Raw genomic sequence first — 21816 nt, 5'->3', positions numbered from 1 at the left:
TTCAGTCCCTTGCTGCAGCCTGAGCATGTTCACTACAATCGAGTCCTCATTTTCCTTCTTGACAAAGGGACAGAGTGATTCCATGAGGCTGAGACCTCCTGTACCTGAGTCCATTCAGCTTTGTCATTCCTGATGTTCCCATGATTTTAAACAAGGGCAAGCTCCGTACCAATACAGGCAAAAGGCATAGACACTGCTCTTACCGGGCTGACAGATAATGAACCAATACACAAAAATCTTTATGACCACATGTTGGGAAATGATACGAAACAGACACATTATCCACTAAACCAGCCTTCCTCCTCCTTCATTAATGAAAGCTTGTGCCAATAGTACCAATCACAAAAAGGACAAGGTAGTTTCTTCTGTTCCCTTGAGAGAGATTACGGTCACCTCCTGCCTCGTTTCGTAGACCCCATTTCGGCACACCCTTCTAGTGAAGAAGAGAAACTAGTTCTTGGCTGCTCACCTGGACTGCAAGAATACAGAGTATCTTTGCTTCATTACAATCATGACCCCAGCCTCTAGGATCACAACAGTTCTGCCAGAAACAAATCTGTTTCTTTTTCAACTATACATCATTTTGCTGAATGATGCCTGCCTCAATGCACAATCTTCTTTTATGTTAATCTAAAGCAATTGTTTGGTTGGATACATTTTACAGATATATATATCTGTATATATACACACATATATCTGTATATATATACACACACCCCTCTGTATGTATATATCTGTATATATTAATAAATATTAATATATTATATATAATTATATAAATTATATATTTTATAATTATATATAATATATTATATAGAGACTTTATTATATTATATTAAGTAATTATTTATTTACATTTATTTATGTAATTTTATGTTTATATTTATATATTTTATAATTTATATTTATTTAAGTACTTATTTGTATATAATTAAACACATTGTTTTAGCATATAATATATAGAAATATATTATATGTAATTTTAATGATTTAAATAATATTTTATAATACTTTTTATAATTTTATAGTAATTTAATAAATATTTTTAGATATTAACTTTTATAATATTCTTAATAACAAGAATATATAAATTATTTTCTTTTTTCCTTTTCTTCAGATTTTGTATTGGTTGAATTTGGCTCTGAAATTAGATTCCTCCTGCTAGGCCCCCAGGACTTCATCCAGTCAGTTTTTAGTCAGCTGAGACTGAAATTCAATGCCAGTTTTATGAGGAATGTCATCCCCAACAGAACCTCAGAATTCTGAGGGCATTTGTTGATTTGTATAAATTCTTGTTCAGTAGTGAAAAATAGTCACAATTTTTTTTTTAATATTCTTCTGTATTTTTATTTATTTATTTATTTATTTATTTTCGGTGTTACTCTATTTTTATTTTTGTTTCTCTTTCACAAACACATTTTTAGTGGAATAATGTATAACCACTCTACCATCTTTCTATGCCTCTGTCTATCCTTCATTTCCTACCTGTGCCAAGAGTACTCCTGTCTTCACTGTTAACGCGCCACCATCACCCTTGTCAATAAATAAAACCCTATTAGAAGTGTTAAGGCACCTGGGTGGCTCAGTAGGTTAAAGCCTTTGCCTTTGCCTCAGGTAATGGTCTCAGGGTCCTGGGATCAAACCCCACGTCAGGCTCTCTGCTCAGCAAGGAGCCTGCATCACCCCTCCCCACCAGCTCTGCCTGCTTCTCTGCCTACTTGTGATCTCTCTCTCTGTGTCAAACAAATAAATAAAATCTTAAAAAAAAAAGTGTTAGGTAAAAGTGACCCCACACCTATGCCATTTATGCATGAAGAGGTGTGCTTGCCCTCTGAAACAACGGTGAAGGCATTCTTTATCTATACTGCCTGGAGGAGGCAAGTGAGACTTTGAAGGTAAACACCAGGCTTGTTATTAGGTTCATAGCAAAATACAGACAATTCCTATTTTAAGAAGAATACCAAGAAAATCATGATGTAAAGTCAAGAAAATACCACTGGTGTGGTGAAAAACTGGGTTCAAATCCTAATTCTGCCATTTACTGATACTGTACCTCCTATATTATATTACACTATTCTGAAGGAAATTTTCTTCCCAGTAATACAGTAAGTGTCATATCTCTAAATAGTGGAAAAATGGGATCCAAAAGGTAACGTGATACAATTCTTCAGGGTGGGACCTCATCCCAAAGGTAGCAACCTAAGGGTGACTTTAGTTCATGCTTGGTACTGCAGATGTTGCAACACGAGGAGCTACTTTTCACTTCTCTGTTCACGCAGAGTGCTTCCTGTCTTTGCCCGAGGTCCAATTCAGTCCTGTAAGTCCTCTCTCCCTAGCAACCGCCTCTTCATTTTCCTGGAAAATTTCCTTGGCAGTTAAAAGTTTCTTTCCCATGTCTATTGGGAATATGGCAGCATGCTGAGACTCACTTGTACAGCACTGGAGGCAAAAATGTTGAGGGGACTAAATTCTGGTTCTTTTTCTCTGTAATATCATATGCATTGCGGCAGATTACATTTTTGGCAATACAACACTCTTATTATAACTTAGCTGTGTGGTAAGTCTTCAAACTCGATAGCCTCCCCTAATTTTTCCCTTCCTTTTCAAACGATTTTATTAATCTTGTTCTTTGCATTTCTAGATAAATTTTGAAATTGGCATCCTAAATTTTACAGACACCTTGATAGTCTTGATAGCCTTGATTAGTATTGCACTGAATCCATATACAAAAGTGAAGAGAACTGACTTTTTAACGATTTTGAAACTTCTAGTCAAAAGACATGATATATTTTCCATGTGTTTGGAAAGTATTTACTTTCAGCAATGTTAGGTAGCTTTTGGCTTGATTTCTTATGTATGTAGATCAATGGAATAGAATAGAAATTTCAGAAACAGGTCAACATATGCATGGTCCATTGATTTTTGACAAAAATGCCGTGTTAATTTAATAGAGGAAACAATATTTTGTTGTTGTTTTTTTTTTTTTCAAATAAATGTTTCATCAGCAATGGTATATCCACAAGAGAAAAAGTTTTCAACTCCTTAACTCATGATATATTGGAAAAAAATTGGCTTAAGTGTGTCATATCCCTAAAGATAACATATTCCTGAAGATAATATCCCTAAAGATAATATAACTGTAAAAGCTTTAGGTGCAAACAGGAGGAAATCTGCAGTATTGTGTCAGACAATACCTTCTTGCATAGAACAACAAAAACATAAGCCTTATAGAAGTGGTTGAGTTGGATTTCATCACAAGTGAAAACTTCAACCATTCTTCAGCCATCTTAAGGAGATGAAAGACAATCTTCAGAATGCAAGAGGGTAATTCAGTCTCCATACCTAACAAAGGATTTGTATCCAAAAATGAGAACCCTTTCAACCCAGTAAGAAGACAAATCATCCAGTTAAAAAATGGACACTTTACTAAAGCATGTCCTAATGGCCAGCAGTCATTGCTTATTTATGAAAAGGAACACATAGCATTACTCATCATCAGGGAAATGCACATTGAAACCACAATGAAAAACTACTACAAATCTTTCAGAATGATTAATCTTTTTGAAATTTTAAGGTTATGCTGAAGATTTAGAACATCTGCAACTTGCACACACTGCTTTGCACTGAGTAGAGAAACACAACTGCTCTGCAAAACTGGCAGTTTTCTATGAAGTACAGTACACACTGAGCATAGGCCCCTGGGATCCCACTGCCCTGTGTTACTGAATACCTTCTTAGATCCGTGCTAAGTATCCTTCCCATTTCCTTGACTCCTTTAGAACATCCGACAACACAACGTTAATGTCAGAAAGACCGTTTTTACTTGCTTTCTTCGCTCCTTTTTTGCTGCATGTCCTAAAAACAGAAAACAGCTGTTAATGGACAAATTAACATTAGCAATTAAAAAAAAAAAAGCCAGTGAAAATGCAAATATTTTAGCAAGCTTGAGAAAAAGAATTAAAACTGGCCTTATGCCACCAAAAGTGCTATACATTTCTCAATCTCTTGGTTTCCTTTGGAACAAGATGTTAAGCGTTTGTCTTATTTTGAGTTTTTCTTTTCTGAGAGAAACTCATGCTTTCTTCTGAAGTGACTCCTCCTCCACTCAACCTTCTTCCCTTCCTTCGCTTGGCGCTCTTGCTTAACCAGCTTTCATGGGTAATGGGCATGTTTATGGCCTTGATGTTGATGACAGTCTTGGGGTATATACTTACACCAAACTCATTAAGGCATATACATTAGATATGTCTATCATAACTCAGTAGGGTGGTCTAATAAATAAATAAAATCATTATATTCTGGAAATACTTATTAAAATATTTAAAGATAAAATATCTCCAATTTGCTTCAGAGTGATTTGAGATGGGAAATGGGTGGAGGCTAATTTAAAGCATGGTCGGTCACCAGTTGATAATTATTGAATCTGGGTGATGTAATTGGTAATATTCTCTACTTTGTGTATGCTTAAAATTTTCTATAGTTGCTGAGTTTTCAGAAAGAATCTTTTTTTTTTTTTTAAAGATTTTATTTATTTATTTGACAGAGAGATTACAAGGAGGCAGAGAGGCAGGCAGAGAGGGAGAGGGAGGAAGCAGGCTCCCTGCTGAGCAGAGAGCCCAATGTGGGGCTCAATCCCAGGACCCTGAGACCATGACCTGAGCTGAAGGCAGAGGCTTTAACCCACTGAGCCACCCAGGCGCCCCTCAGAAAGAATCTTTTCTAACAAGTAGGCTTTAGTAAAAAAAAAAAAAAAAAAAAATGGAGAAGAAGCTTGAGAAGTGGCCCCAAAGGATGTGACCAAGGAGAGGAAGAGAGAAGACTGAGGGCCTCTATGAAGATATGGACTTGCAGGACCAGAATTTGGCAGGAAGTTCAAAGCTTCCTTTTTTCTCACTTGATGAGAACTTTAAGAGCAGGAGATATGGGGAGAAAAAACAAAGAGAAAAGAAATGTGGCTAATTAAGAAGTGATGGGAACCTTGTAAAAATAGCTGTGTCAGAAATTGCATTAAGCAACATGTCCTTGAAAAATGAGAATGTATTCAGATGAGGACAGCCAGATGACAAGCCCTCAGTAGAGCAATTAAGGGAACGGGTTAATGAAGTTACAGAGTCATTTAAAATGAGTTGGGAAGTATGTGGTGTAGCTAGGCACTACCCAAAAAAGAAAATGAGAGCAAGTGTGAATATTCTATACACATGTGTGGCTGTATATGTGTGTGCACATGCATACGTGCACACATGTGTGGACATACACGCACACACATACGCCTGCACACACAGCTCCTACTCTGGTTCTCTACAAGATAGTGGATCCCCAGGCATCATATGCATACCTTGTGTAGTCTTTAGGTTGATGGTATCCGTTGATGATTAAGTTCAGAAACAGTAGCGGCCATTGTTCCTTTATCATACACATTGTCCTATATTTTTGCTTTTTTTGTCACAATTAGAAATCAATATATTAACTATCATGTGAAAAATTTTGAATCTTTTAAAAACAAATTTTGCTAGGTTTAAACGAGGTTTTAAATTCACCTTTTTATTTTTTTAAAGCAGAATATACTGACCTCGATATTGAATTTCCTTTCTTTGCATTGAAAAAGTGGCACGTTTTACCTGAATCCCAGGATCTATTTAATAAGTCACTTACTAGAGTGAGGCAGGATTTTCAAAGGTTCTGTTTTCTTTTTATAATCTCAATTTTATAATACAAAATAAGCTTGGCTGGTGTGGGAAAAACTGGCAAGTCGGACAAAGAGAGGGAAAGAGAGACGTAGGAGGAAGTGAATGAGGGGTAAGGACCCCCCTGAGGCCGAGATCCTGGCAACAGCACAAAACCTGCAGTATTCTGGTAACCTTCCCAATGCCACCTCTCAGTCTGTGCCTCTTGGACTAGATCTTACATACTAATATTGTTGAAAGAATATGGTGTTATGTCTATTGTCCTTGCCATGATTGCTGTTGGCAATTTTGTCACTGTTTGTTATAGTAACATGGTGACCCATATGGTCTGGGAGAAGTGTCTCTTGCACAAATTGTGCGCTGCTTATAGTAACAGTTTGCCTTCACTCTTGGTTATTTTCCAAATACTCTCTGTAATCCTTCATTTCTATACCTGGATCATTTGAGTGAGTTTCCTTTTGCTAAATAATGAGATTTGTGGGGGGCCCAAATATATATCTTTCTTCACCCCATAAACTTGAAACCACCTAAGGAGGAAGTCAGAGATCTGATATGAGCTTTATTATTATCTAATATAACTTTTCTTGGGTATGTGGGGGCAGATCACTCCCTGCAGAGCAAAGGTGAACATCGCTGCCCTGAGCAATGTTTTGTAAAAAAGCAGAGAGAACCCAGCGAGACTGAGCTGAGGGTCTCGCTGTTTATCCCACTCTCACTCGGCAGATGAATCCCACTTTCCTTTCCAGAAAATAGAAGCTTCTAGTTCTTAATGAAAACGTGAGCAAGGTGTACAAATCTTCCCACAACACCAATAATTGCCAATAATTTGTCCATCTCTTACTTCATATTTGAGCAATTTTGGACAGTTTTCAATGACCACCACCTTCCTTTGGGTTCCTTTTCAAAGTGTTCTGCTCACCCAGGGCATTAGTCTTTCCTGATTCACCTGGCCCAGTAGGCGAATCAGGTTGAGCAGATTCTCAACCTGGTCAGAAGAAAGGGAGTCTCGCACCCTCCCCACATCTCGGAGACCTAATGTGGCTCCCACTATTTCTAGTCATGCTGCATGTGCTACAGTGAATAGGCAGGGTTGAGGAACAGGCTGGGCCCAAGTGCTTTTATCATCAGTGCAGTGAGGAAAATCATTCTGCCCACTGGCTCTTAAAGCTTTCTGCTTTGAAGTGACAAGCTCCACTTTGGCTCAGATGTCATTGTCCAAAATAAGCCATATGGCTACACCCAACAATAAAGAGAGGACAAATATGTTCTCTCCTTAGCCCAGAATAAGCAGTGACCTGGGCAACTTTGGTACACATATCAGTGAATGACAAGTGCATGTGGCAAAGGGGAAAGCACATTCTAATAGCTGTTACCCCTCAGCTGAAGGGCTTGAGGAGATTAGACGAGCCAATAGAGAAAAGACTGAAATTGGGTCCATACCAGGTCCCCTTTCTATTGAGAACTTATCCAGTAGCAAGTGAATGAACTGATAGCTTCTCTAGCGAATTTCATTTGAGATGATAGGGTGATGACTAATAGAAGAAACTATGAACTTAGACTCAGAAGAACGTCTACCTACGTGCCTTTGATTTCTGCTCTTTTGTTATCAAGGCTTATGCTATGGATTTAATTGTGCCCCTCCACAAATTCATATGTTGAAGCCCCACCCCATTGTGATGGTATTTAGAGATACTATCTTAGAGAGATAATTAGGTTTAGATGTGGTCATGAGGCTGGGGTCCTCATGATGGGATCAGTGCCCCCCTAAAGGAAAAAGAAGAGACACCCGAGGGATTGGTTTCTCTTTCTTTCTATCACTCAGTCATTGGACCACACAGTGTGAAGACAGCCATCCCTGAACTAGGAAGAGAGCTATCACCAGAAAAATCAATCTGTCAGCTTGGACTTCCTCAATATTGGACTTCCCCACCACTGGCAACTGTGAGAAATAAATTCTTGTTGTTTAAACCACCTGGTCTATGTTATTTCGCTATGGCAGCCTAAGTTGACGAATACAGCTAATAAGCACCCCTCCCGTTCTCTGAGTCTCAATCTCATCTTCTATAAGTTGTACTTCAGACTCTCTACCCCACCTTCCCTGTAGGGTTATAGGGAGGAACTAGGAAACAAACACGATAATGTCCTAAAAATTGCTTTGCGACCTATGCAAAAGCTATGTAAATAAAAAGATTGGTAGTAATGTTTCAGACTCTCTTGTTTTTCCTCTATAAAATTTCCATCTTCCCAGCCTTGGCCATTTGCTCAGTCCATGATCACTGCTTATTAAGGACTGCTAGTGACATTAAGGTAACATGATCGGTGAAAACGCCATAAAGAGCTACAGTGGCACCACTTGGAAGTGTTGTTGCCAAGCTTTGTTGTTCAGACTGAATTAGCATCCCATGGGCAAGAGAGACAGGGCAGAGACTCTACAGACTATTGGTGGATTTGGGTCAGAAGTAGCCCTGCACCGACAAGCCTTTGTGACCTTGGCTAAATCACTTAGCCTTTCTGAACTTGTGTGCTAAAACTGTTAAACTGTATTAAAAAGAGCTCTTACCTTACAAGTTTGTTGTAAAAAACAAAAACAAAAACAAAACCAGTTCTTCCAATTTCCTAGAAATTCATTTATTTCATGGTGAGGCTCAGGAACAGTATTCTACTGCACGGAAGGGCAGGTGTCAGTAGTAGCCCATGAGCTGGGGAGAGCTCTGAAGGCAGTCAATGTCGGTAGACTCATACCCAAGGTAGCATTTTGCTACTTCTGCAGCATTATTCAATCACTTCGTTTATCAAATATTATTAACTATTTTAGGCACTAGGGATACAATATACGAAGTAGACAAAGTCTTGCTCTCACAAGAGGCAATCAGAAACCAAAAGAATATATTAAATATTCTGTGCAATCAGATGGAATAGGTACTATGGAGGGAAATAAAGCCAGGTGACGTGGCAATGGAAGAAGACATCAGCGATGTGTGAGAGAGAAGGTCTCTGAATCGGAAGTGAACGTATTCCAAGGAAGTAAAGGCCCGTGCAAAAGCCATGGCAGAAAAGAGAGCTAATCAAGAAAAGCGAGAAAACTGGTACAGTTGAAGCAGAATGTGTGGGGGGGAGGGTCAGGAAAAGACAATGGAGGCAATCAACCTCAAGTTCATTAGCCTCGGGCGGGTTATTATACACTGTAAACATATTTCTGCTGGATCTTATGTGTCTGAGGTTTTGTTAGGATATCGTAAAACACTTTATGCGAAAGCACACCCCATCCTGAAATTATAAGAAATCTCTTAAGAGGTAAGAAATGAGCTGAACATACCCCTTGGCTCCAGTTCCATTCGGTCTCGATGAAGTAACCTACCAACTACTCTTCTGCTACCACCACTTAAAGTCCCTGAAATGCATGGTCGGGGTCATGTACACTCTCCAAGTTAACCCAAACTTCTGCCCCTAATTGCTGAATGAGACAATAAACAAAAAATTCTAGAAGGGTACCAGGGACATCGATGTTAGCCACTGTTATTATTTTCCCACTACCGTTGTGAGTTGGTCAAAACAGAAATGAAAGGAAAAGCAAAAACTCTGCTTTGGATATCTCTCCCTAAAGAGGGAAGTGGAGAACAGACGGAAGGTCTACCTCTCCTCAGTGATGCACAGCCATACAAAAGGGAAAAGACATTCATCAATCACTTGTGATTATATTTCTAGCCAGGAATACGAACTCCAGGAAAGTACTTTTTATGAAGCCCAATATTTTTCAATATATTTGAGCAAATCTGATCCTGAAGTTGAGAGTGAAAAGTGAATGAGGATGATGGTAGAAGTGAGTTTGCCGGTTAATAAATAGAGATCCGATATGGACGTGGATATAGATGCAGCTATCATAATTATTAGTATCCTTGTATAATTGCTTTTTAATATAAGTATAGACATGTTTCTCTTCTAGCAACACCATTCTATAAAAAAAAAAATGTCATTCCACTAATGCCTGAATCTGCACCATCAGTAGGTGTTTTTGATGTATTTGAAAGTATGTTTTATGCACAGGAAGAAGATTGAGAGGTTTATTGAACTTAGAAAATTAATTTTAATGCATTACTATTATAAAATTGAAATCCTGTTTTTGTGCTTTCTAATTTACAAATCATCTTATTTTCTATTTATAAATCCAGAAGATATTAACAAAACTTTTAAGTCATCCTTGGCAATTTAAACTAAAGTCCATTACATGTTTTTAACTTTATTTATAAATCTAATGTGCTCACTTTTATTTTTAAGTACTTCCATTCTCCAAAAAGCTAAGCTTCCCAAACACTTAAGCAACTTCTACAAATCTAATAAATCAAAATTATGAGATGTCCTAACAGTTTCACAGATGTGTAAAGTTTTCTCAGACTAGTCAACTTAGAATGACAAGGAAAATAAAAATTTCAATTCCACATTTTAAACTGGAATCAATTTAATCTTTTAGATGCTCTACGATGTCAAATTATGCTTTAATATGTCAAATTCTCCTAAGTTATAAATGATTAAAATGTCAAATAAGCTCAGGTTATTTCAAAACTTAACATGAAAATATGAACCCTATGAGTTATAATTTGCTTCCTCATATTCAAAACGAAGCCTGTCATTTCCTGTGGTGAAAGTACTCCCTTAGGCATCAATTGGTTTATTCGTGCAACCTACAACACCTACTATGTGCCAGGCACCATTTAAGATACCGTGTCTAAAAGAGTGGGAAAAAAATAAAAAGATCAGTGTCCTCAACTTATGAAACACAAATACTAGGGGAATGCCAGGGCAGCGAGAATGACAAGAAACACATAATCGAATCCCAAGGTGTTTCAGAAGCTTGCCTTGGAGAAAAGGTCCCTGGATAGGGAGATCCTGAGTTCCTATGTTGACACCTGAGCAGCATGGTCAGGAAAAGACTCCCGGAAAGGTAGCAACTGGGAAAACACGTAAAGGAGATGAAGAGATTTGTCTTGAGGAATCTGCAAGAGCATTCAAGGCAAGGGAAGAGCAAATGCAAAACCCGGAGAAGGGGATGTGGCTGACCTGGGAGAAGAGGAGCCAAGGGTCAGTGTGCCTGGAGCAGGTGAGGCAAGAGAAAAGAGGGAGGGCATAATTCAGACGGGAGAAGTGGTCTAGGATGTGGGAAGCCTTCTGGTCCCTTACTCTGATTGGGAAGGAAACTCAGCGCAGTGCACTGTGAGCAGGAGCGTCAGGACTCAGGAGAGACCTGATGTAATGGAACATTGAGTCGGCTGAGTCCAGCTCCCGTACTGAGATGAGAGGTGTGTAGGGGCTGGGAGGTGCAAGGGGAAATGCCAGGAGACAGCGGAGAGCCATGGCGAGGATCCAGCTGAATGGCAATGATGGTTGTGACCAGGTTGTGATCAGCGAGGTAATCGGATTCTAGCATTTAGGAAGGGAACCCAAAGGCTTTACTGAGAGTTGGGAAATGAAATTGAAGCGTGACCTTAAGATCTGAGGCCAGAGCTACTGGCAGGATGAGATGGGGAAGACCACAGGAGACAAAGTGCTGTTCCTATTCGGAGTGTGTTAAGTGCGGGAACTCTTAAACATCACGCAGGGATACCAAGTCATTTCAGTAAGCCTGGTTAAAATGTTTCTGTACTAATCAGACTTGGGATTGCCCGTTTACCAAGTGAATTGAAATGACATATTAACCAACAAGTCTCCTGTAACATGAAACATAGAACTTCAGATAATAGGAACAATTTTTTTCTTATACTCATTTTGTGGAGGAATGTAGAAACGATCTCTAAGGCCCTACCCTTCAAACGGGTCTTATAGTCCATACCCCATGGATTCACCATATGCCTAAATTAATCATTGTTAGTGTTTTATGTGTTTTTTGAAACAATTTAACAGGACATGACGTATCTCTTTATTGTCTGATGCTATTCTGTCATCTCCACATTCTTCCGCTCTGGCAGAACCACTTTTCTCATGGATATTTAAATAGATTTTGTGGATCTTATTTTTACCTCATTGAACTTGCTGGAGTTAAGATCCCACCTCTAAAAGTAGTCCAGCTAAAATCACCTCCCCAGAATTTCCTTTTGTTTTGTTTTTCCAGGCTTTTTTTTTTTTCTTTTGTTTTTGGAGATAAGCTCTATCTAATTCCAAGCTCTGAAGATGAATATTGTGGGCAGGGGTTAATACATTAAAATCAACCACACTTTATTTTTTCTTGATCTGAGAGAGCTCAGGCAGAGAGAAAAATCTTTTGGCTTTTCAAAAACTTAACAAAAGAGTTCTATATGAATAAGCAGAGTGTTCAAAGACCAATTTTGATCCCTGATTGTGGGGTTGTTGATCCTATTAGAAGGAGAACAGATTTTTCCACACATAGAACAATAAGAAGATGCATCCATCATCTCTCAAAGCCTAATTACCGGTTACCCAACCACCTCCAACAGGATCCACGTTCCTGACAAGGATGAAAGTGCTTTCTTCAGAGCCCAAGTGGTGTTACGTAAACGCACAAGTGACAACTTGTGTGTTTCATCTGCAACAACCACGCCCCCCCACCAAGTCCTCCATAAGGTTATTCCCTCTACAAGGTTAATAAGTGCTTGGTTATTTGGAGAGGATGGACTAGTTAACTGTTAGAGAGGTGGAGGTGAAATCTTAGCAAAGCGGGAAAGAGGACATTTTAAGCACAAGACTGCCATCTAGAATCACCATGGGACAGCATGAATTACTCACAGAAACTCAAATTCATTAAGAAGAGTGAACGGAGATGCCCTTCAGCGGACGAATGGATAAGGAAGCTGTGGTCCATATACACTATGGAGTATGATGCCTCCATCAGAAAGGACGAATACCCAACTTTTGTAGCAACATGGACGGGACTGGAAGAGATGATGCTGAGTGAAATGAGTCGAGCAGAGAGAGTCAATTATCATATGGTTTCACTTATTTGTGGAGCATAACAAATAGCATGGAGGACATGGGGAGTTAGAGAGGAGAAGGGAGTTGGGGGAGATTGGAAGGGGAGGTGAACCATGAGAGACTACAGACTCTGAAAAACAATCTGAGAGTTTTGAAGGGGCGGGGGGTGGGAGGTTGGCGGAACCAGGTGGTGGGTATTAGAGAGGGCACGGATTACATGGAGCACTGGGTGTGGTGCAAAATAATGAATACTGTTATGCTGAAAAGAAATTTAAAAAAAAAAAAAGAAGAGTGAACGGCATTTAGTATCATTTACAGAAGAGAGTAGAAACAGGCTCAACTAATGTACCTGCTAAACACAAATCTAGTTAAAAAAAAAAAAATGGCTGAATGCAGAGTTCTAGCACTGAAATGAATGAATGCATTTTCAACCACTTGGAAACTGTTTTCTGAGAATTCCAAATAATGGAAGTTTTCTGTAGAATCATACATTATTATATCTACAAGGAAATGTCAAATCCATTTCCTTTTAGTGGAAACAGGTCTGGGAAGGTTAGGTGACTTTTTTGGCATCACATAGCAGGTTATTTTCAGATCTTGATGAAAAAATAAAACTAAAATATCCAGTGTGGAGTTTTATTCATTTCATGTTTTGAATGAAGATTTAATTTTCTTTCTATTTATTATTTTATTTTTACCACATACTAATTGTACTATGAGTCCTTAAAAGTTACGGAAAATTAGACTTACTATTTCCTCCCGTTACTGCATAAAGTGCTTTATTTCCATTTGTTCATGATCCTCTGGACGTAGTTCTATGTTTCAAGGATCGCATGACCTTAAGCCAATTTTGGACTTGGCTATTTTTGCCACATTTTTAGTGTTCTCTAATTAACCAGATTGTTTTGTTTTCATTTTTCTTAAGGCCTAATTTTAAAAAGCTTGGTACATTTCCCCATTAAGTTAAGTCTGTCTTTTTAGTAGCCGGTTTTACCACATTTGTTTTAATTTATCTTTTCTCAAGTGAAAAGCCTTACCCCCTGACCACAATATTTCATTTTCAGAACTTGGAGCAGACAGAACTTATCTCTAAAATCACAACCAAAGCCAACCAACCCACAAATGAAAATCCCATATGTATTGTTTCATTTACATTCCCACTTCTTAGTTTAAACATTTCCAACCTACAGATAAATTAGGTGTCCAACAAATCAGAAAAAAAAAAAAAAAGAATTTGGTAGCATACAGAATTCTTGTATTCTAATTTCTCTATCAGAAATTTCTCTGCATGTAGGTATCTTATTTGCTACAATATTTAATATCTCTAAATCTAACATTGTCCAAAATATTTTATTTCATTTTATTTTGGGAGACATCTTTCTAGAAGATTTTCCTATTTATTTTTACAATAACCTAATGCAATCGACATTATTTGTATAACCAGGAAGTTCAAGCACCACACATTAAGGGGCAGCACTAAATGTTAAACGTATTCCTCATTTCTTCTTCCTCCAAAATGTTCGTAGCTCTGTATGTGGAATGGTGGCTATATCCATCTCAAGTGTTCTCAGAAGGCTGTAATGATGATCAAGAATCAACAGAGAAAGCATTTTTAGTGGACCTCATTTAACTACTAAAAGACAATCGCTTGATAAGACACTTTTTTTTTCTCAATTCAAACATTTGTGATATTAAGTATTCCAGAAATATATTAAGTTCTGAGTATTTTGTAAAAAATATTTTATTTTTTATTTATTTGAGATAAAGAGCAAGAGAGAGAAGTGGAGTGGGGGGAAGGGCTGAGGGAGAAGCAGGCTCCCTACTGAACAGAGCCCAACGTGAGGCTCAATCCCAGGACTCTGAGATCGTGACCCGAGCTGAAGGCAAACCCTTCACCAACGGAGCCACCCAGGCACCCCGGTTCTGAGTATTTTTAATAAATTGACTGCACATCTTAAAATCTTCTCATGATACCTCAGTATCACCATCATGTAGGGGAGTTTTCAGATCATTCTGTCTCACCCATGTATCACCTGTGTCTCCTGTCATTTAAGCTCTTCAGAGATGAGCTGAATTTCCATTCTGTACTTGTATGAGTTTTAATGTTCTACCTGAAATATATGCAAATGTAGAGTTTACTCCTTCTGCTGGATTGTCATTCCATGTGATTGTTTTCTGTCCACATTACTCCTTTTCATTCTTCCTATAACAAATTGCAAAATAGTGCCCAGAGTGGTGACCAGTAACAGTGCAGGAGCTGTAAAGGGTTGCATTCACAGATTAATAAGGTTAGTGCTTTTGCACTGGCTTATGTGTAGCAGAGGAATACTGGTCGCTGAGTTATTCCACCATATTAATACATACTAAAGCAGAGGGAAGTGCTTTTATTTTTTAACTTTCCCGTGGTAGCATGTGATGACATTAATTGATTCTAGCATCTTCCAGTTCAACAGAGAAATCCTTATAATTATCAGCTTATTTTCCTCCCTCTTCTTTTCTTATAGAAGGAGCATGTTTCTATGCTAAGCTGATTTCCAGATTTTGTGATGCAGAATTGGATTTGGGGCAAACTGGATATTTTAATTATATTATTTGTATACTTGTATGTTTTGTCTTTCTTTCCCATGACTGAAGACACTCAACTATTCTGTTCATTTTTCTACTCCCTGTGTCTAGAATGGTGTTCAGCATGTAGTAAGCATTTTAAAGTAAATATTTCTCAGCTTTATTTAAATAAGCGATTATATTTATCCTGTTTCCTAACCATGAACATGGAGAAAATGATTTTCCTAAAAAAGGAAAACAAGAGAGCAAAAAGACCTAGTATTTATTTTGTGCCCTTACATTTCAGGCTCTGTATTAAACATATTATATTTATCTATAATGTGTAATTTAATTCCTATAGCTGCACAATAGAGAAATCGTATTTAGAGGTAAGAAAACATTAATTCAGCTATGTTAGGTAAGTACTTCAAAGTTCTATAGATTGTAAATAGCAGAGTCAGAATATAAAATCATTTTTCCCTATTTTTCATACTGAGTTTCTAGTTTGATCAACATAATGACTGTACAGTAGCATATGTTAGTTTGCTTAAAAAGAAGGTGAGAGTAGGAGAGGAGAAATAACCTCTCCAGAGTGATGTAGTTGGTATGTAATTGAACACTGACTCCTAATAGAGACTTTTTTTTTAAACATTTTATTTATTTATTTGACAGACAAAGATCACAAGTAGACAGAGAGGCAGGCAGAGAGAGAGGAGGAAGCAAGCTCCCCATGGAACAGAGAGTCCGATGTGGGTTGATCCCAGGACCCCGAGATCATGACCTGAGCCGAAGGCAGAGGCTTTAACCCACTGAGCCACCCAGGTGCCCCCTAATAGAGACCTTTAATGGTTGACTAGAGTCCTGATCCTCAGGGATGCCAAACCATCAGCATAAGCAGCACCTGTTGGCTTATTGGATATAGCATGTCTGAGCCCCCACTCCAGGAAGACTAGGGTTTTCTCAGTAATTTGTCTTTCAAGAACCAAATGAAATATGGATGGTGGTGGATCTAAGGGAAGATGACAAGCAACTGTAGGGGCCAAACCCAGGCCACTCCCAAGTGTGCCACTTCGGCATAGTGGTTTTTCTGAATTAAAAGGTACTTATGAAATGAAACAGCCAGTGTAAAAAGAACACTCTGACCCTACTTTATGTCCAAAAAGCAGGAACTAATTCTACTATCTGAAAGTTACCCTCTCTATACCTGGAGGTAAAGAGACATCCTTATCAGCAGAGACAGAGAACCCAGAGCCGAAAAGACTATGTAAACAATCCTTCACTTTTATTTATTAAATACCTCAGGCCAAATTCTGTACAGAATTCCTTACTACTTGAAACTCCCAAACAACTGAACTGTCCTGCCAATTCCTCATGGGTTTATTGTTTCTACGTCAAAAACATGTAAAAACTGCCTGCCTTGGTCATTTCTTTGGGTCTCAATTTCATTATCGGGCCTCTGTGTATATGTAATTAAACTTTGGGTTCTTTTCTCCTGTTAATCTGCCTCATGTAAATTTAATTTTTAGAGCAGCTGGAAGAACTTTAAAGGATAGAGGAAAATCCAGGCTCCCACAATCTCCCCAACAAAGATTATATATGACAAGAATCCCCACTTAAAAGACCTGTCCTAATGTTCTCTCCAATCAGTTGTGATAAGTCCTTAGAACATTACTAAATCTAAATTTAAGAGGCCCATGGAAAGATTCAACACATTAAAATTTAAGGTTCGAAAATTTTGGCAGGTGTTTTCAGGATAAGACTCAATTTATCACAGGAGTTGTCATTTCTTTGATTTCTTCTCCAGCAAAAATGTGATAAAAGGCTGATGTAAGGTACTGTTGGCACTCTTTGAATGGATCCTGATAAAAAGTCTTGCTTTGGACAAAAGAAGCTGCTGAAGAAGGCATAACACAATAACACGTCACAGATGGCTCCTAGAACAAGCAAGGTGGGATGGAGAGGGCTTGGTGATTAAGAGAGAACACTATGGAACTTGTAGCAGCCAAATCTGTTTTGTTCCTCATGTAGACACAGTATGAAAGTAATTATTCATATATAAATTGTGTGATTTTCCTTCTAGTCTTAAAAAAATGGTCTTCTTCATTATAAATAAAAACTAACAAATAAACCCAACTGAACATTATTCTGTAGATTCTTTTTTAACTTTTTATTTTTTATTTAATTTATTTTTTAATTAAATTATTATGTATTCTTTGCCCCAGGGGTACAGGTCTGTGAATCATCAGGCTAATTTTCTTCTCTCTCTCTCTCTCTTTCTTTTTTTTCTTTCTGTTTTTTGTCGTTTTCTGTTTTTAATGGTACTCTCCTTTTAGATGTGACTTCGTGAATAAAAAAGCATGTAACATCTGGAACTGCTTAAAATCAATTTCTTTTCTCCTTTATTTTTCTGTTCTATAACTAAAAATGGACTTTCCAATTTGCATCATGCTTTTCTCCCTTCCTTTCCTTTACAAAATAAATAAATAAATGCCATCTGGTCTAACAGCTCAGTTGCCAATTATCAGCCTGAGGCAATCCAAAACTGCCAGATAGTCAACGCAGAAAATATGGTTTTAAGAAGAAATGCTAACAGAGCCTAAGCTGTAGAATAGCTTGGCACACTGCCAAATTACTCCCCCATGCAAATACTGTCTTATCTCCTAGGGACTTGCAAAAAATCCTTGCAATCTGCATTATGGTGTCTTAGCACCTTGACTTATCTTAATGAAGATGTCTTAAAGACTCAACTGTTTCATAGTTAATGAAACATATTGACATCTCAGAAAATCAGATCAGCACTCTTCCATTGGTGCTATAGAGTTTGGAAGTAACTGACTCTTCAACTTGTTTGTTTTCAGGGGATCACAGTACCTTTTTGGCTATGGACAGTAAAGAACAGCAACTCCTTCCTGTTGTACCTGGCTCAACTAAGTCTACTGGGTCCATATGTGGTATTATTCACTTATAGTCAGTCTCAGCAGTAAATATTCACTTATCCTACTTGAATTCAATGCTAATTTGGTTGTTTATTTAAGTTGCAACATTGGAAGGTTTAGAGTCACCTTGTTTCCCTTTTTCCTGAATATCCAAAGCCTAAGTCCTGGAAATTTTACTCCCAGTACTGGCCCTATTCCTTTCCATATCCGCTGCCACTAAACAGATCCAAGCCATTAATAGTCCTCATCTGATTTCCATTCAAAACCTTCTTTGTGCTCTTTTGTAACCTGTTCTACCTCCATAGCCAGTGCGGGGCTTCTGAAAATATAGATCATACCATGTCCCTCCCCTACTTAAAATGAGGCCATATCTGTCTATTGTACTTAAGAATAAAATCCAAAAACCTTAAATATAGGCTAGAGCTTTCCTATGAACTGACCTTAATGTCTCTCAGACCATCTTGGTCCTTTCCCTATTTCTCTCCACAAACTAATCTGTTGGATTTATAAGAGCAAACGCCATGTCTACTTTGTTGAACATCCTTGACTCAACACCTAGAAGTGGATGGTATGTAGTCATCACTCAACAAATATTTTTTGAGTTAATTCAGATTGAATCTTAGTTCTTACTACCTTTGTAATGTTAGACATAAACCAATAATTCTTAGCCTAAATTTCCTCATCTATTCTACTCAGCTAATTCTGAGTTTTGTTGGGAGAAGGAAAGGAGAATATGTTTGTAAACCTCAGTTGGTTCCACAAAATAAAATATGTTGCATAAGTTAACATTAGAGAAATATTTTAATATTTCTTTCACCTCTCATTCTTATGACCTTTGACAAATTCCCTAAACTTTCAAGCCTTTTTTTCCTGATCTGTAGAATGGGTTGATAGATTTGCCAAAGAGATTTTCTTGGGAAGATTTTATGAGAGAAATATCAGTGAATATTAAACTAGTATATAGTAAGTGTTCCATGAATGGACTAACTATTGTCATACTAGTATTGTTTATGACCATAAAAATAATTAAAAACTTCTGAGTTCCTTATTCCATCATTTCAGAAAAATTCACCCTCACAGGAAATTTCCCCAACAGTATTCTTCCTTGTGCCCTGATTCCATGATGTGTGTACAACTGTATGTAAGAAGCCTAGATCGGGGTGTACAAAACTTCTTCAGGAGCCTCGATTTGTATTTACCCAAGAAATCTTTTTGTTACTTGACACACACACATTCCTATAAGTTTCTGTTTTTCTGTATCTCATCCCTCACCCATCACTTGTACAAACCTTGGCTCCCAATCTCGTTTTAATCTATGATCTATTAGGGATTTGTCATCTCAGTTTTACCTTTCCTTCAAGATCTCCCTTCAAATTCTGTCTTCTAACTTCATTTATATAACCCCATATTTCCCTGTTTACATGTGTTGTCCTTTGTGGGCTCTGTCTTCACTCTTTTCTAACAAGTATCGCATCGCACGTGTGCACTGTTTTCCTTTTGAGGACAAAGAAGCCATCTACCTTATTCACCCAGCCCCGTACCTGCTGCATGATTCCTAAATAAATATGTGTGAAAAAATAAAACTACAAGTTTGTGGTATTCCAAACTCATGTTTCAGAATACTTACATGGGATAGTCCAGTCCTGTCTGAGCCAGTCTTTGCCACACCTGATAAGACATATATTTGAATGGAAACCAAATAAAACTTTTACATGGAAAGGTTAGTATTGTATCTGTTTTTCTTGGAACTTAAAAAAAGGAGGAAGGGCATTGGATTTAGGTAACTTCCCAGGGTATCATGTCTTCATCTGAGTAATAGAAGTAGTAGTAGCCTCAACATAAAATTGCGTGGATTAAAACACTTTCACAGAACTTACCAGAGAAGTGTTCATTACTTTTCTTCTTCCTCTCTCCTCTTATATTAGAATGTGAAGAGAATATCTTACAAAAAGTTACAAAATATGCCTAAAACAATTTAGGTGGACTCATTGATATGCACATGTCCTTTTTATTACAGAATGAGGTTGGAGTTCCTTTCTCCTTTGAAATGCTAAAACTACCCATATTACATTGTGCATTCAGGTAGAGCTGAAGGGTGGTAGAAAGTTTCCCATCACTCACAGAAAACTGCTCTGAGCCATTAGGCAGAAGGCCCAGTTATCTTTACTATCTTACTTTGCATAGATAAAAATGTTGTGATTGCTCATGAAATTACATCGCATCCTTTTCAATCTGTTGACATTTATTGGCTTGATGACTTAAAATAATTTAAAGGATAAAATGAAAATATGAGAGAACTGAAATAGATTCCAGGCAGTGATTTTTATAGCCAGGAGTGGTATTTTCACACTCCAGGTGTTTAGATGAGCATTTTGTATACAGCAAAGCAGGAAAGAGAGTGATAATTATAGTTTAAGGACTTGTGTTAGGTTTGTTAAATTATTTCATTATCATAAATATTACCTTTTTTTTACATTTCACAACTAACCAAAACCTAAATTATTTGTTTCTACAGGCAATAATCTTGCTATCTATTACTTACTGGGACATGGTTGAGTTCCTGAATATAATTCCTTCCTTGAGACAACTATACAAAGTACAGAATTATCTCATTCATTAGGATGTAACTGGAGAGAACATCTGCTAGAATTGTGGAAATTTTGAATGAAAAATATAGATAATGTATTATTCGTGCTCACGGTTTTCATGTCCATATTGCAACGTGAACTAACAAACTATTATTATTTGAATACATTTCATGGATCTTCTTAATTCATAAAAAGAACATGAATTCAGTAACTCATTTATTCAAAACATTTTTATGTGTCAACTATGTGCTAAACACAGACTGAAGATACAGAGATGAATAAGTCATTTTCCTAACAACAATCATGAAGTTCACTCCAGTGCTAATATGTAAATTGATAATACTAAAATGTGATAATTCTGTGGTAGAGATATTATTTAAGAATACTGAAATGTCATCAACACAGAAGAAGATCCCAGAGATCTTGAATGAGGAGGCCATTGAGGAAGAGGAGGCTTCTTTCTTTAGAAAGATGAAAGTATTGGGGTTGATAAATCATTAGAAATATCTGGGCTGATCATGAGAAAGTAATGGGTAAATCATATTTTAAGCAAGATGAAGAATAATTTGGAAAGCTAGATGTACAAATAAGCTCTTTCCAGGGAATTTTAAATCCCTTTTCCTGGTTGGAATTATACATCTGAAGTAGAGGGTGGTTTGATGGTGTTTCTTGATGTAATAAAGACCAAATCATATAAATTATGAAAAACTTCCCATATTAAGGTAAAGAGTTCGTTTTTTTGTTTTTTTGTTTTTTTTTTATCTAGAAAGTTATAAGGAGTCATTGAAGGACTTTCAAGAGAGATGAGATGGTATTGGATATTTGTTTGAGATTATTAGTTTGACAAATGGGAGAAGGGAGAATTGGGGAGATCCAGGTGAGAGGCAGAAACTAGATGGAGATGACACCATAGTAACTCAAGTGAGAAATGGTAAGTCTTTCAATAGAGGGATCAATGTGTTAAAGAATAGACTCTACATGGTCTGAACATTCATCAAATGTGGTGATATTTGGCAAGGCTTGGAATTGGACAGCTAGATGAATGATTCTACCATTGTGAAATATAATAAGCGGTGGGTTTGGATCACTGAGATGATATCACGGATTTGATCTGAAGAGTGCTGGATGGTATTAATTTCAGTT

Source organism: Mustela putorius, unplaced genomic scaffold (assembly GCF_011764305.1).
Source record: "Mustela putorius furo isolate JIRA1106 unplaced genomic scaffold, ASM1176430v1.1 tig00000228_pilon_pilon_pilon, whole genome shotgun sequence".
Taxonomy (NCBI): Eukaryota; Metazoa; Chordata; class Mammalia; order Carnivora; family Mustelidae; genus Mustela; species Mustela putorius.
This window is presented reverse-complemented; position numbering follows the sequence as displayed.